We start from the raw sequence: 14,901 nt of genomic DNA, 5'->3' as shown, positions 1-14,901 counted from the left end.
GCAGTAGGATGCTGCTCATTAGCTCTTTCTGTTTTACCATTATTGAAAACATCCCTGTACCAACCATTTGCTTTTTCAGAATTTATCTCCATGCATAACAGGTTTGTGGAGTACCTATGTTGAGAACACACCTGTTTTCCTCATCTTGGTTCCACACCCTTTTCTGCTCTAATGAATTTGTGGCAGGTGGCTTCAAACACGAGCTCCAACTTCACTGCCTGTTTCTGAGCCACTGACATGGAGGAAGAGGATTATGGCACTTGGGTATCTCCTCAGAAGCGAGCCCTTTGCTTGCTGAGAATTCCTGGGGAGCTGATTTGGCCATCCCTCCCCTTTTATCTGTCATCTAGTTTGTGTATGGTCTTCCTGTACTTGGACAGGCTTTGGTTATCCTCCTCTTCCTGGACCAGCAAATATTTAACAAGAGAAACATTTGCACTGGAAAAAAAGTGTCTTAGGATATGTCTGATGTGATCCTTCAGCAGATTAACAAGATACAGTTACATGATGGAGCAATGAGCTTGGACAGGGAATATATACAGCTGCTTCAATTTAATTCTCAATATTTTCAGTTCTACAGCTTCTCCAGCCATTCTATTTCTGCACACTAGTTGGTTTTGTTGTCATCTTTTTTGCAAGATCATCTCCTTTAGAGGCTTATTGTGGAGACTGAAAATTCTGCAGAACGTGGTGTTTCTATTTGGAGGACAGTTCTACATCCAGTTACTTAATCTGAAAAGGAACAGCAGGATAAATAATCACAGAGGGGATTTGAAGTGTTGATGTAGAATTATGAGGATCAAAAAAAGAAATGGGAAGATGGTATCTACCCTGGGAGTCTGGAGATGCTCGTGCTCTTGAGTTTTGTTGCAACACAGAAATAAAGGGTAAGTCCTGCCACTGCTGATAGTACACTTTGCAAGTTCTCTTCGTGAGTGTAGATCAGCTGCTGATACCAGTAGCTTGTTACTGCTGTATTCAAACACTGATGATTCTGATTGATATGATTTGCTCAGGGTACAGAGTGCTGAAGTTCCCTTGTGCTCCAGTGGGCTGAGAGTGTCTTACATGCATATTTCTTCTGCCTAGTCTGGTTTTCCTTAAGTTAGTGCATTTCCTTTGGTATGTGTTAACTGTTAAATGGAAACACCCCATTTCAGGTAATTTTGTTGAACGTGGAAGATCGGGTGCAGGAAGGAGTTTCATAGTTGCACAGATCTATTAGGAAGCTCATTCCAACCAAGCACGTTTTTTCTTAGCCTGGAGTTTTGTGGTAGTGCTTTTTTTTGTCCTTCCAGGGCTAACCACTCAGCCTATTCAATCTTGATTTACAGATCTTTAACTGCAATTTATTAGTTCTTTAATATTTTCCAGGTGCATGTTGTGGTTCTGCTCCTGACACAGCTCTTTTGCCATGCAGGAAGCCTCTGAGGAAGGTATGAAACAGATTGACAGTCCAGCTATTTATACAGGGTATTGAAAAGTAGGATGTGTAGGACCTGTATGCTGCCTTCTGAGAAAATTTGCCTTATCTTTAATTTTTCTTTATCACAGGCTGCCTTTCTAAAGATTAGATCCAAGTTGATGGAAGTAATCCCAGCTGACTTGGGCAGCGCTAGGTCAGACCATAAACCAGGTGCTGGTATGCTTGCTTAGTACCTCTGGAATACTCAAAGGTATTATCCCTATCTGTTAAGTCAATAACTTTGTTCTAATAACATTTCAGGCTTTGATGTCCACCCTTCAGTAGAAAAATGTGATTTAGGGGCATGCAGTGGATGGAAGGTGAAGATATTGCCTGAACACGAGGTAGCCTTATACAGAAAGGCAGGATGCTCATCCTTACTCAGGGAGAAAATGCTATGCATTAAACCCATATCTAGCTTTGATATTTCTGAAGTGTCAGTTGTCAGCACAGTGCCAATGGAGCAATCTGCTCAGTACTGGCAACTTTTCTCCCCTCTGTGCCAATGACAAATGTCATTGACTACCTAAGGGGAAACTAGCCTCCTCTTGTGTTGGAGACCTGGTAAGTGTGAGGGTGGAGTTGTGCAATAAATGGAAGAAGGGATAAAGAGAGAAAATGGAGGAATTCCTCAGGGTGCCATCTGTGATGTAAATTACCAAAGAGACATAGAGAAAGTAGATTTCTTCTTCTGTGGGTTAATTTTACTAGACTGCAGTCAGTCAGAACTAACAAGCATGCTGCTTTTCAGGATTGTAAAAGCAAAGCAAGTGCTAACATGTTATTAACAGCGTTCTTCTTATAAATGCTGGAGAGAAATGCTGGAAGCCTTAGGGTATATATTCCATTTACCAATATAAAGGGCAGAAGGGTGGAGAGGTAACCTGGATCAGCCACAACTTTCTTTGCTTTCTCATCAGCTTTTCAGTGCTCAGGGACGATTTCCTCATGCTTGTTAGTAGTATGGTAACAATCAACTTTTGACTTCATCTAATAGCAGGCAGATTCTTCCTAGAAAATAAAGGAGTCCTGGATTCCCTGAATGCAAACTGCTCAGCTCTGGGGATTCCATTTATCTCATTAAGTGATTTGTGGCTTAGTTTTTGGTAGCTTACTTTTCTCTATAAAACTGTGCACTACTAAGTTGACTGGAATTCACTCCCACTGTATGTGTGCTGTGGAACATTAGGACCTCTCTATTTACCTTAATGCTAAATGAAGGCTAAAATGATGATGCAGTCTGAGGCAGGAATAGACCCTGTTGTTTACAGAGTCCTCGATTCTGAGTCTGTTTTACTGGATATCTGTGTACATGGAGTTGAGTATATATACCAATATTATTTATTTCGAAGTTAAGCTGCAGTAGCAGCAGCTGGCTTTAGACCTGACTGAAAATGTGTTTGATTGCAATCTCAACAAACAAATATAGTCTCTGCTCCAGAATTTACAATGTGTGTCTTTTTATCTCATGGAAAATATGAGCTCCACAGCTTGTTTAGTGCTTACTGTTTACTGATACAAATCACTGGAGGACTGTTGCTGTAAAGAAAAATAATAATAATAATAAAAAATAAGCACCACTCTAAGGAAGAAGAACTACAAGGGCTTTAATAGAAAGACTGCATTCTAACAACACACTGCCCTTCAGCAGAAGAATATCAAGTAAATGTGCTGTTGTGTTCTAGAATGCTGCACAACTGCTGTGCTATATAGGTTTTGTATTAACAAACCTTAAAACTCCCAATTTGTCATGGAGGTTGCAGTTCACCTGCTAAAAATGTGTCCTTTAATCACTAGTCTGTTGCAGGTAAACGTGTTGTTTGAGTTTCTAACCTATTTGAGTAACAGTTGCATTTATGGCTCAGTTCTTACAACTGATGTCCCATAATTGCAGCTGAGAAATGCTTCTTGTGGTGTCAGTCCATTCCAGAACTCGTATTCTTTTCCTTGCAGATGTTTGTGTGTGTAGTCTATCCTTCATGGAAATGAACTGCAGACTGTGGTGAATGTTAAAATAGCTTCTTAGATCTCTGCACAGAATGAAATGGCAGGTATGATATTTCATACTGCAATCTGTAACAGAAAGATGCTTAAAATTACACTGAAGTAGATCTTGCTGTGGGCTGCATTCCACGGAGAAGTCCCAACACCATGGAGACAACTAACAGAACTGTAGTTTCAATGGAGTCAGAATTTTATACTGCCCTTTTTAAGGCAGGTTTTTCAGGAGTGCTCAGCACTGTCTTAACTCTTCCACCAAATCTGCTAAAAGCCTTTTCATAGGCCTTGCTAGGAGCAAAACTGAGCCAAGATAGTCCAGACTTTGCTTAAAATAAACACAAGTCTTGCCGTCCATCATAAGTATAATTATTCTAATGACTGAGCTCTTCAGGTTCCACAGAATTTCCTTACAGAGCAGTGTTGTTTGTCCATTATTGGCCTAATCCTGCACTCCTTACTCAAAGTTAAGGTTGAGTGTTAAACAACCTGCATATAAACTGTCAAAATAGCTGTTGCATAAATAACCTTTTCTATGCACAGCCACTGTTTTCACTATGTCTCTCTATAACCTCTGCCCTCTCTGGGAGTTTGGGAGGGCACCCACTGCTCTCTAGGGCAGTCTGTGCCCCTTCCAGCTCTGTCAGTAGTGGGCTGAGGAGGTGTTCCTGCACCTTTCTCATGCTGGTAATCACCTTCATCCATTTGAATTCAAAGGTCCTGAAAGCAGGTGAAAGAGAAAATAATGAATGGAGAAGAAGCTGAAAGATGGAGGTTTCTCTGCGAGGCTTGTCCTTAAGGTGCTGCCACGTTAAAACAAAAAACAAGACAGTGTTTTATCCTGGTGTTGTTTGTGCCTGTCTGCAGTCATTGCAGCCACATTCTCTGTGAGAGCCTCTTCTGACTGAGACAGATGTAACAGAGGTCAAGTTAGGCTGGTGTGTGTATATGCACACACCCGAGTGGAGAGAGTCATGTTACTCTTTCAGTTACTGAAATTGTATTTTTGGCAGCAACTGTACTACTGTTCCAGCAGAGTCTAGCTTTGTCACCCTTTTTCTGGGTTTTCCTTTTGAAAGAGGTTCCAAAGGAAGCTCTGTGCTTTTACTCTTGGTTAGGTCCTAGTCAGGTCTGTGGCTATACTAATGCAAACAGCACTTTTTTGTTCTGATCACGTACGTGTGATTCTCTTGGATTCTAATTTGAGAAAAGCTGATAGTAATGCTTATCTTCTACAAGGTTTGTTGGAACTACTGCAGGTTGAAATTGCTGTCAGTGGGAGAGTTGGGACTAATGAATAAATTCTCAATTTGTTCAAGATGTCTGAACAAGACTACATAATTTATTACTTTATTGCTTAAGGTATAAGATAGAACTGGCATGCTTTTTTTATTTGGGGTCCTGCTTGCACCTCCTGCAGTTCAGCTTGACGTTCTGTTGCAGTTGATTCAGCATCTTGACAAGCTCATTATTGTTACTGTTGGCATGATGCCCTCAGATTTCCACTTTGTTTGGGTCTGTTTCCATCTTCTTGAGCTTGGAAGTTCCAGCATGCCCTGTTGATTCAGTTTCCAGACTCACCTGTGGAGACTCAATTGCATGCTGGTGATTTTCCTGCAGAGTGCAGTGAAGCATATGGCACAGCATTCTGTTATGTTGAATCTAATCCAGCCTTTGTATCAAATTATTGTCCACGAAGTAATAAAAACAGTCAATTTCTAAGCCTGTTTAAAACTGAGGTACTAAGATTCTGCACCAAACTAGAATACCTTCTTTTAAAACATAGGGCTAGGAGAGCTTTCAAGAAGTCATCTTAAAAATCTATCTAAAATTGGGGTTATCTGTCAAACCAGTTCCTGGATGTGTGACCAGACTGTACCTAACTTCCAGTAATGGAGACTCCATGATCTCCAGACCATCTTGTCCCAGGAGTAATTCCCCCTACAACTAGAAAACTTACCTAGTCTCTAACTTAAACCTTGCTGCAGCTTTGGTGTATAACTTAATGTCATATTGCTACACCTGATTATTTCAGATTCTTCCTTCTGATCTCTATCAATTTCAGCTTTAACCTGAAACAGTTCAAACTGAATGCAGATCTGTAAGGAGAGGTGCAGCAGAAGAACGAACAAAGGTGCTCTGTGGGATTATACGTACAGAATCGATTCAGTGGAATGTGGGCAAGCAGGCATCAGGCCTGCATGCAGCTCTCACATCTGTGGCACTGGTACTTCTAGGGAAGACTGCTTCCTCCAGTGCCACCTGCAGTTCATCCTAATCAGTCTTCAATCTTCTTATCTTCTGCAGCTCGTGAATGCTGTGCCCTCCTTTCCTCAGCTGATTGATTAGATCCTTAATTTCCTCCAGGGAAGAGAACAGATATTTCATGTGATAGGTTTATTTCAGGACTATGAACTTTACCAAGTGCGCCAGACAGATTCTTTGAATAGAAATGGCATGAAATGGCTCCAGTCACTTCACATTAGCTGCCCTTTTTCTCATTGCTAACTATTATCTTGGATTTCTGAATGAGCCCTGCTAGCTCTATGTAATCATGGAGGCAGAAGAGTGAAGCCCATTAAATCACGAGAAATTTTTTCCAGTTTTTAGCCTAGTCTTCCCCTCTCCCATTTTCAGATGGCTGCTCATACAAAATGCAAATAGGATTCCACGTTGTCTCTATGCAACAGAATGAGGCACTTTGCCAGGTGATGTAGGCCAGAGTAATAGGTTGGGAGAGACAGCCCAGGAAGCGCTGGATCTCTGCCAGGGACTCCATCACCATTTTCTCTTGGCTGCAAAGGCAAGCAGATTCTAAATCTGCATCTTCTAAATATTGACAGTGTCATCTTTCAGCCTCCTGGAGGAGATCAATTTTTACAATTTACAGAATATTTTCATTTATTAAAAAGAAAAAAAGCCAAGGCAGCTTGTCTCCCTGTATAGCAAGTAAGGGAGGCTCTGGGAGTTCAAGTGACATCCTTGGAACTGATTCCTGGAGATGCCTCATTCAGTCATGCATATTGCTTCTGGGAAGTGTTCACTTCCACCTGCAGCTCTTCATATTTTCTTGTTGCCATTCTGCCAGCATCTTCTCAAAGGCTCTCTCCTTCTTCCAGAGCAGCACAAGCAGCATTGGCCTGGAAAGATAAAGCCAAGCATTCAATGGACACAAGTTTTCTTTACACTTCACTTCTCTGTGTGTCCTGCCAGCTAGTCACAGTTAAATTGGCACCCACTGTAATGACTGGCAGAGTTTCTCTTGGTTGCTCTGAATGGGTGATTAAAATGTTTACAAGGCTTTCTTTCCTCACCATTAGGAATTTAACAAGATCCCCCAGTTCCCATCAGTGTGATAGTCTTCCTTGCTCCTGCCGTTATAATGATGCTGCTGTGGAGCAAATGTTTTCCACTTCAGATATTCGTTGTGCAGATGTGCTGTTAGTAATTGCCTGGGTTGATTAGTGTGACTTTCTGCTTCAAAGAAGATTCAGTTAGAAACAAGATGTTATTTAAGACTATTCTAGACTGTGTTTAATGGCTTGTCATGAAGGGAAAGAATGAAGGAACGTTTTTTCTTTCCTGGGAGCTTTTAATCACAAATATTCGACGTATTTTTATGATCAGTACATGCAGTCAGATACCATGGTGATAAGCACGCCACAAACTGAAGAGTACAGAACTGCTTCATTAGAGGCAGTGATGGTGAAACAACCCACTGGTACTGCAACACTGAAGAGTTCAAAGCAGGATCTCATTATCCTTAAAAAGAAGATGAATACCTTGCCTTGTATTTGAGGGGGGCTTTTACTTCAGCTGCTATTATTTCTGGAAGACAGCTAACAAGTTTATGAGCAGCATGCTGTGTGCTCCTAAGAATTAGCTGTGGCTCATCTTTGCCTTTCTTCTCTTGGTCATACACATTACAGTGACATTTGATAGAGAGATCTTAAAGTATTAAGAAATAAGGGATCAGCGCAAAGCTGATTCCCAGGGGAGGGGTTCCACCATCAGGTCTTGCTGGTCAGGCTTGTGTTAGATGTATTCTTGAATGGCTGAATTTCTTGCCTTTTCCAGGTAAGGAGTGGGGTTCTTCATTTTTTTTGTCTGAAGCCTCTGCTTAGTGCTGCCTGGGCAGACTTGGACTGATTCAGCTGTCTGCTTTGCTTCTTGGACCCTCACAGCCAACTTTGTCCCAAAGGAGTGGGGGCAGAAATAACTCAGTAGTTCATGGAGTGAGGAGTTCTGGGGGTCAGCAGCTGTCATCTCCTTGAGCACTACTGCTATTTTCACCAGTAATCCTGAAAGCAATCTCAGAAAAGTGACTGTAAAACCACGACTAGGATGTGGCTGGATCTTCCTCTCCCCAGGTACAAACATCATAGTGGACTGCAGCTCAGTTCCTCATTGCTGGGTTGTCCTTCTGTTTAGGTATCCCCAGGACAGTAATAATGTCAAAGAGCAAGGTAGCTTCACTCCCTGTGACAATCTATGGGACTAAGGCAGAGATAGAATAGCTTATTTTGTCTCGGCTTGTCTCAGGCACGTGGTTAAAACCCTCCAGGTGCCTTAGCTTTTCTGTTCTGTGAAAGCATCTTTGTTAGCTCTGCTAGAGAGAGACTGTTAAAAGATGGCCTTAACTTCTTGCCTCCGTTACCAGATCTCAAGGAGCACATTCCAGGGGCTTCAATCTGATTTGGGTGCATTCTTTTTTCTCAGGAAATGCTAGTGGCTTTTGTAGGGCTGCTGGAAGAGCAGAGGTCCTGTTGGAGTAAGGGAAAGCTGCCCAACTTCAAGCCTTTACTGGAAAGGTACAGCATTGTTCTTCTGTTGCCAGCATACAAGGGTTAGATCTCAGTAGTCCCTATTTATTATTGCAGATGTTCTTTTCTTCTTGGCGGCAGTGCTCTCCTTCCTTTGTCTTATAAAAATGAGTCCTAACAGGTCACATCTATAAGCTGTGACTCAGCAGCCAAACTAAATAACAAGCTACTCTAAGTCCTGCCCCATTCTCCCTGAAAGCTGTGTGCTCACCTTGTTTCTTCCAGCTTTCTGGTTCTTCCAGGGCTCTTAGTGTCATGCTTTTAGACTTTGATTTCAGTACTGAGTTCAGAGACCAGATGCTGAACTTCTATTTTGCACTCTTCCTCCTCTTCCAACTGCTCTTTCATCGCCTCCAGATAATTCCTGGTATTAGCCAGGCTTACCACAGCAGCAGTGCAGGACTTGAGATAGATGAATAGTAATGGCTGCAATGTTCTCCTGTTGGAAGTATGAAGGCACTGACCTCACTCCCCCAGGCTGCAGTGCTCCACTTGAGCAACTTAGTTCTGGACTAGCTAGAAACATTTCAAAGTATCTTCCTGGTCAGGAGCCAAGTGTTTGCTCTCCTTACCTGTTTTGTTGTTGGTTTTTTTTTTGCTTTACTGCAGTGAATTGAATTGAGCTCATATAACTGAAAGCAGAACTTGGCTTGTCATCATTGCTGTTTTCTCTGAAACTGTTTCAAAAGAATTACAACAGTAAACCCATTTTGTGATTGCTCTGAATGCAGAGAATTCTTGCCAGGCTTTTGATATGCAGGTGCAGTACTAGAATTATTCTTTGGAGATAAGAAAAATTTCCAGGACAGACATGTCAGACGGAGACATGGAATGCTGATACATTTTGAGCCAGACATATGTGACCTATGCAAATGAACTGCAGTGCAATCCACTGAACAGACAGCGGACTGAGAATGAAGAGGTATGTGTTCTGCTCTTTGCTTCTGGCTCACAGGAGATCATCTTATGTTCATATCCCCCATATGAATCGTGATGCTCACGCCCTGTGCACCCTTACTGAGATTAGCTGGTAACAAGCCCAGAGATCTGTGTGAGGAGAACTTTCCCTTGTGAGAGCTGAAACAATAAAAGGCTTGTTATTCTGAAGTGGACAGCGAGCAAAGAGCAGGCAGAGCATATCCAACTCTAGCTGCAAGCTGTGAAGGTGGTTGGTGGTCCCCAGTACTCTTAACTTTTCATCCTCTTGGGGTCATACATCTGAGAGAGCTGCATGTGGACAACCTAATTAATCGACATCAGACCTTGTGCTCTGTGCTTGGCTGGCTGTGTTGAGCTGCAGGAGAAAAAGCACACAGAGAGGCAGGAGGGGAACTCTTTCCACCTGATTGAAGAAAGAAAAGAGAAGGCTAGAAGGATTGGGCAGTTTGGGTAAAGGAGGCAGAGTGGCCAGAGTTCTGTGGAACACAGGGGAGGAGGAGGTTCAGGGGGGTGGTAGTGTTGCACACAGCTACCAGGGAATTTACCTTGGAGCCTGATGGCATTACTTTCAGCTTGGCTTTTCTCCACCTCAGCCAGCTGGGCATTGGCTTCAGACAGCTTATCTTTCAGCTTGTGAGCATGAGCATCTGAGTCCAACGGTAAGAATGGTTAGTCATATGATGCTGAGTAAGGCTTGAAGAGCTACAGTATCCTCCCTCCCCTGCAAGCTCAGTTGATTTCTGTTGGTTGTAATTATAATGAGATGACTGTAGTAGGCAGGGAGAGTGCAAATTGGTCTGATCTTTAGAGAGGGGAGATGCCTGTTTTGTTAGCCATGCTGGGCAGTGTTTGGCATCAGCCTGCAAATGGCTGCTTTGTGGTATCAGCTGGCTCACATCTGTCTTGTGCTGTGGATCTTGGAGGTGCTTTATAAGAAAGGCTTCTGCAAGGCTTTTATTTAGCCTTCATAGGCTCTTTATCTGAGTCATATCCATCTTTGGTGCCACTCTGTTACAGGGTTGGTATCTTTCAGAACAGTTAACCATCTTCATGCCTCATTGCTAAAGCTCACAGTTGTTCTCTGGACTGCAGATCATGTATTTCCCTTGCAAAGCAGCAGAAAATAGGCTGAACAGTCTTGCTTTATCTTTTTACTGTGTATGACTGAATGGGCTGCTTTCTAACAAACCTCTGATCAACTTCTGCTCAACCCCAGAGGAATGGCAAAGCTCAGCCAATTTCATGGAGCCTCGTGGGTTTTGTGTTTTTTGTTGTTTGTTTGTTTTTAATTCCTTCCAAGATCCACAGTGTGAGGGGAAGGTTGGATCAGGTCTGCCCTGCTTAGGAGCCTAGAGAAGCTGCTGAAGAAACTTCTTTGGAGAGTCCCAGTGATATCTCATTCTCTGAAGAAAAAAACAAGGTGTTCAGATGTAGCTGAAGGTATCTGACCTGGGTGCAGCTGTTGTAACACCAGTGTCTTTCCAGGGAGTAGAGATCCATAAGATCACAAGGCAGATCCCTTCCTTGGTTCTCCACCTAGTGGGAAAGAGGGAAAGAAGTTCTTATTCCCTGTGAGGAGCCTGTGAGTGCATTCTTGGCTTCCATCTCTTCTTCCAGCCCTTCAGTATAAGGGCCTGGAGAGTGCACCACAAACACAGCAGTGTCTGTGACTGAGAGATGCAAGATAAACTTGTGTGGATACAAACGAGTCTTTATTTCTTTACTCCCTCCTCTGTGTGCTTGCCAGGTCTACAGGATTATTTTTTCCTGGGAAAGGTCTACAGCTGGGAATACTTAGCCAAGGAAACAGGAAAGGTGTGGCCGTGTGTCTTAGTAGACAACTGGTATTATGTGCAGCATCAGTGGCTTGCTCTGCTGTGTTGGAATCTGGCCATTGGCGATGTAATGGAGCTGATTTGGTTACTTGAGGGAAATAGGTGCTTGTTCACAGGAACAGCTGCAGGCCCAGGTTTGTGGGTTGCTTTTTTGTTGTAGAAATGCGGGGTTTTGATTAGGTATTTTGATTAAGTATTTGGGCATTGAAATATGCCAGCTGAAAAACATTTGAATTCAGAATGGCAGTACTTTGTGAGCTGTGTTCCCATTTTTGGTTTTATTTACCACCTTTCCTTGCGTGGTGAGTGGAACAGTACCTTGCAAGAGCTGCTATAGGGGGGAAAAAAAGGTCAAGTTCTACGTAGGGAAAGACAAATCCCATATCTCAGCTGATTCTATTGCTTAAGAGTGTAAAGAGAGATTGGCCCCAGAATCCATTTTAACAGGGTAGGCTTAAAAGGTCTGTGTTGTTCTTCTATGCAACTCGATCTTATCAAAAAAAAGATAAAGCTGCACGAGCAGGCTGCTATGGGTTAAGAAAAGGTAGGATGTTATCTCACATGAGCTAAGCCAAATAAGTGTTACCTCTCTGTAGCTAACAGGTTAATCTTTGTTCAGAGTGAAGCAGAATTTAACGTCCTGTCTCTGGCCTTAAAGTCCATTTGCCCTTTGTCAAAGCTCTTTGTTGCCCCATCGTCAACTTGTCTGTAAGTAGAGGTGTGAGCACCCCAAGGAGCTGCATGGTCTGTGGTGTGAAGCACAAATATCAGCACTCTGTAGTTTTTTTTCTATCTATATTTGAGACTTCCAGTGGCTCTGCTCTGAAGCACAGGTAACCTATACTCCCTAAAAGCTTTGTGTTAGGATTTGTGTTAGCAAATCATGCCAGTATTTATTCATGGTCTTACATGTTGCATTAGGTAACTAGGTAGATCAGCAGTTTGGATAATACGGAGCTGTAAATATGTATTCTGCAAAGCTTATTTCTGTGGGGAGGTTTGTCAGAAGTGCTGGCAGACCCATAACAAAAGTAATTGATGATGACACTAGAATAAATTAAATTTGTGATAATATTCTGCCTTTCTAAAGCAGTTTTTATCTGAGGATCATAAATAAAGCCTTACATCAACATAGAATCAGTTAATCCTCATAACTTCCCAGTGATTATACACACTTTATACGTGGGTGACTGTGGGAGTTGAATTACAAATATCAGACAATGAGTCAGAGAAAAACTTAGGAACAGAACCATGTATTTCTGATTTGATTTACCTGAGCAGCTGAACTGTACTTCTGCTTGGCACTGTGTTACTACTGATGAGAGCGAGGTATGGCTGTGGATTTTCCTTTGACTTTCTAGTTCAGCAACTTTACAGGTGTAGCCAATGCTGTTGGAGCTATGATGTAGCACAGCTGTGCTCAATAGGATTCCATACCCTGGAGAATTCCCTTAAAGCTGCCACCTCTTTACAGTGTCTTCCAAGATCAGTTTGGCTCGTTCCATCTCATGGAGGTTATTGATTGTAATTTTGAGGTCACCTCTGCTTTATGACAACACTTCTCTGCCTTACCATGGATGTTTTCTCATTCCCAGTTGCCCTGCAGCTAACTGAAAAACTTGGCTTCAATGTGAGAAGTAACTGAAGCACACATTGGCAGTGGGTGGCAGAAGGGCCCAAGGTTTCAAAAGCGAACTGCGTGGGACCGCTGAAGAAACAGTCCATTGAAAACCCACCTCATGTAAGGTAAGTTTGCTGCTGCTCTTGGCAACGTGGTTTACCACCTTTTCCTTCCCTTGCAGTTTTCTAGGAAGGGAGATACCAAAGCTGATGCATAGAAGTGGATAAGAAACTAATGCTGTCCTGGTATTAAACTGAAAGTGAATAGAAAAATACATTCATCTGAGGTGCTTCCTGAAAGCAACAGGAGCTTTGAATGTGCATTTTCAATAGGCCTCGAGGGACTTGGTCCAACACTGACAGTTTCAGAAGAATCTAGCTCACTCTCAGCAATTCACATAGCTCTTTGGGCAGTGGTACAAATTGGCAGCACTTCACTGTGCTGCCATAAGTTAATACCTAGAAAAACACAGCCGCCTTCCTGTTTGTGGAGCAAACTGTAGTCTCACAGTATCTAAGCAAGCAGACAATGATTTTTTTTCTTTCACCCAGACTGGAAGAATAGGAGAGAGCAAAGAAAAATGGAGTAGTTATTTCTGCCTGATGAACTTCCTCCAAAGCCCTCTTTTCCTTTTGGAGTTGAGTGACTGAGTCATTCTGAGCAGAGAGATCTGAAGTCAGAGTTTGAACTCTATGGTCTAATGCCTGCAGACAGGAAAGCAAACATCACACAAGTTCTGTGGATCACACAACCAGTTTGCAGCAGCAGGACAAAATGTCAATGGAAACTTTCTATTACTTGAGAAAGAATTTGAGATTCAGTTAATAAACTAAAATTTGTGACATCTGTGAGTTTAACATCCTGTGGATGTTAGCACTGACTTTAGAAAAAGCAGCAGACAGCCACGTGGCTGCTACAGTGCAGATTTAAAACTTCCCTGGTTATGTTAAATAAAAGCCTGTTTAGGTGCAGAAGAAGTAGTATTCCTCAGAGCTAGGTGGAGAGGAGTTCTATGGCTGCAGAGGGGGCATTTTGTAAGTAGACCTATCAGTGTTGCCATGTAGAAGTGGGAATAATTAATAAAGAATGTAGAGGTGTTGCTGTGTTTATGTAGAGGGATCCCTAGGAATTACTGTGAGATTAATACTACTGTCAGGGTAAAAAAAGGTGAAGCGTAGTGTTAAATCCATCTCAGGTTGTATGAAATAATGGAAAACAGTATCAAAAAGTGGAGAAATGAGCTGAGTGAATCTGAATGTCCCAAAGGGTGCTCTGATGGGAGGAGCTGTAATGGTTGTCAGGGTTCATTTCCTTGGAGAATGAGTAAGAACGAACTTCTGTCATGCCTCTTATCTGCTTTTCCTTCTCAGTTTTAGGCAAAGGTGGTCTCCAGCCCTTTCAAGCAGAATTTCAAGTTGCTGAGCTCATCCTCCAGCACCACTTGGTACTACTCAGGGTAGCACTTCCATTGCCAGGATCCAGCTCAGTAGAACAGTCCATCTTTGCTCTCATCATTTGGCCCAAGCACACCTCAGCACCCAGCAAGTTCCCTCATTCCTATTGAAGAGATGGGAATCCAGTGTTCATCCTGAGTACCCTGCTACACCTTCTGCTTCCGTTTCCATTTGCAAGAAGTGTTTGCTGCTTCTGTGGAATTTATTAAAGATTTCTTTAATAAAACTACTGTTGTAATTGATCTGAATCTCCAGACCACAGCCTCCCACTGTTAAGCACAAAACAGTGAGTTTTGTTTAGGTACACATACACACATCTCCTTACCATAAGAGCTCACACTTCAAATAGTTGACACCTGATTTGCTCTAGTCCTAGCTGGGCATCAGTGGTTGACCAGAAAGAGAACTGAGGACTTGTGGGAGCAGCTCTGCTGCTTTAGCCATGGAGCCTCCCATTCTCCTGTGTTCTAAGAACTTAACTGTATTTAAGGTAGTCAGGCTGCCTGTGAATCTTATGCATCATCCCCATATGCTCTTTTTTCATTCCAAATGAGGCTCTTATGAAACCTGATGCTCTGCTTAACTGAACGCTGAGCCTTTAACCATCCGCTGTTGGTAACTGTCAGCACGCATCTGGATGGTGAGGTCATTCTCCTGGCTGAGGGTGGCTGTCATCTCCTCTGCTCTTTCATGTGTTCTTTGCACCCCTGAGCCTGTGGCATGATGTTACTTAGCTCCTCTTCAATTACAATTCCTTCTGCTGGGC

At 42.6% G+C, this 14,901-nt stretch overlaps 1 long non-coding RNA gene across 2 annotated transcripts in view; it reads left to right on the top strand.

Moving 5' to 3' along the window:
- LOC107054608 overlaps positions 1-14,361 on the top strand; it is a 37,508-nt gene extending 23,147 nt beyond the window's left edge. For both annotated transcript variants that reach the window (XR_005839785.2, XR_005839784.2), the window contains exons 3-7: positions 573-887; positions 1,375-1,436; positions 1,555-1,676; positions 12,656-12,806; positions 14,052-14,361. This is a non-coding gene — a long non-coding RNA (uncharacterized LOC107054608). The remainder of the gene's footprint in view (positions 1-572; positions 888-1,374; positions 1,437-1,554; positions 1,677-12,655; positions 12,807-14,051) is intronic.
- The last annotated feature ends 540 nt before the right edge of the window (positions 14,362-14,901 follow it).

Source organism: Gallus gallus, chromosome 14 (assembly GCF_016699485.2).
Source record: "Gallus gallus isolate bGalGal1 chromosome 14, bGalGal1.mat.broiler.GRCg7b, whole genome shotgun sequence".
In the NCBI taxonomy this organism is placed as follows: Eukaryota; Metazoa; Chordata; class Aves; order Galliformes; family Phasianidae; genus Gallus; species Gallus gallus.
Note: the sequence above shows the minus strand (reverse complement) of the source record. Positions and strands in the feature narration are given on the sequence as shown.